The sequence below is a fragment of the Condylura cristata genome, unplaced genomic scaffold (genome assembly GCF_000260355.1).
Source record: "Condylura cristata isolate star-nosed mole 26May11 unplaced genomic scaffold, ConCri1.0 scaffold00002, whole genome shotgun sequence".
NCBI classification, from domain to species: Eukaryota; Metazoa; Chordata; class Mammalia; order Eulipotyphla; family Talpidae; genus Condylura; species Condylura cristata.
The window spans coordinates 5511070-5512980 of record NW_004567103.1 but is presented as its reverse complement, the minus strand read 5'-3'; the positions used below and the strand labels follow the sequence as shown (position 1 = coordinate 5512980).

At 48.9% G+C, this 1911-nt stretch overlaps 1 protein-coding gene across 1 annotated transcript in view; it reads left to right on the top strand.

Moving 5' to 3' along the window:
* Nucleotides 1-1911, top strand: part of DAW1 (dynein assembly factor with WDR repeat domains 1) — a 31999-nt gene that overhangs the window by 13904 nt on the left and 16184 nt on the right. The gene's annotated exons all lie outside the window — the stretch shown is intronic.

Below are 1911 nucleotides of genomic sequence, written 5' to 3'. Positions count from 1 at the left end.
TAGGTAAATTTGTGACTATAAATTATAATTCCTTTTATAGTTAATTTAAAATCTGTCCTGTCTTGTTCATCTCTCCCTGTAGCTTATGGGGCGCTCTTGGTAGAGTGGGTTTGACACTCTGGGTGCCCAAGACACAGGCCAGAGTTTGCAAATGGCTACTACGTAGAAACTATTCATTGATTGATGTCGTTGACTATGAAAAATGTGAATGTCTCCTAGGAATTATTTATAAAGAAAGGCTTTTTAAAACCCAACAGAATATGAAAACACAGTCACACTATGAGAAGGATGATCACCTCTTTCTTAAGGCTGTGGGCAAGTTTCTCAAGTTCTTGGTATCCTGAAGAGTAAAATGGGGAAATAGCTGCTCCGAGGACTGTCGTAAGGCAGCACCATGTTAATGCACACATGTCACCAAGCCCAAGGCCCCAAGGCTTTCTCTGCAGTATCACCAGCTTCTAGCTGACTGTTCTGAACACAGCTTAAGCTCTGGTGAGATGAACATATCATGAATTTGAAGAATGAACACAAATTGATTTTACTCCTAAAGCAAGCAGGCTGCTTATCTTTAAAAGCCATCATCTCCTCCCTAGGCAGCCGATTAGCTCACCAATTATTACAGGATATAACAGAATTGGTCAAGGCCAAGGGCTTCCCAATAGTGAAAACCATTACGAGCATCAAACGACATATGCAAATTTGAGTTCTAATGACAGCCAGAAAGCAATCAGCCCAAATATTTTAGAGGATTTGAAAAAGATATTTTAAAAGTTTGTTCGAGAACCACCTTCATTGAGTTTAAGCTTTAGAGGCAAGTCAACAAAAAAAGAAAAGTTTAGGATGGATGTGTGTGGTTCGCACATCCTTCACATATCCACGCGTGTTCCGTCAGCGCCAGAGGCAGGAAACGGGTCTCTGTGATCCCGAGAGCTGCTAAAACTAGAGCTGGAAGAGGGCAGGGTCAGCTTGCTCACCGGGAAGATCATGTCTTGGTGTGTGAGGGATGAAGGTAGTGGGTGCTGTCAGCAGCGTGGGCCAGTTGGGGGTTTTATTGCAGCTCAAGTAACTGCCACTCAGGCTGGTCTTGAGCCAGGAGAAAGTGACGAGGAGAAAGTGACAAGATCTGGAGAAGGGGCAGAGCTGGGCTACCAAGGTGCCAGGAGGCAGGAAGGAGAAGGTCCCGGGTAATTCTGGATCTAACACTCAGGAGGGACAATGTCATTTGCCTGCTCAACAGCCACCCAGTCTCCCACTGGCTGCTGCTTCTTCGGGCTTGGAATGAGCAGTGAGCGGGGCTTGGGTGTGGGCCCTGGTGTCTGGGTATCAGCTGCTGGAGTTGCCCAGAGACAGAGGTTTGGGGAGAAGTCTGACGCCATCTTGGAAAGATGGAGAAAGAGAACCTGTAAAAGAGAGGGAGGGAGGTGGGGGAAGGGTGGGAGAGAGTCCGTCAGGTAGTGCAGAGCTGAAGCGAGGAAGGCGGTGAACTCTGAATGACAGATTATGTTCCCAGGGACTTTGGTTGTAAGGGGAGAAAAGATAAGTCAAAAGGGAGAGGCAGAGAGTAAAGGGGTTTTTGTTTTTATGTCAGGGAAGCACGGAGACCCACACAGGCCCTGGTCAGAGGGAAGAGAAGATTAGTGGGAACAGCTCCCCTGGGACTATGGGCAACGGGTGTCTTAGAATGGGCATTGGGAAGCCCCGAATCTGAGACTGAGGGAAAGGAAGAGAGGGCCAGTGAGGAATCCGGGCCCGGAGGTAAGTTTCCTCAGGGAAGTGGAAGGACGGGTGTCTCTGCTTTGGAGCCAGAGAGCAGAGTGGGGGACTGAGCGGTGGTGGCCAGAGGCTGGACGCGGCAGGCGAGGGTGCCGAGGGCAGCTGAGGACAATCGCTGAGAAAGGCCACAGCAGGAAG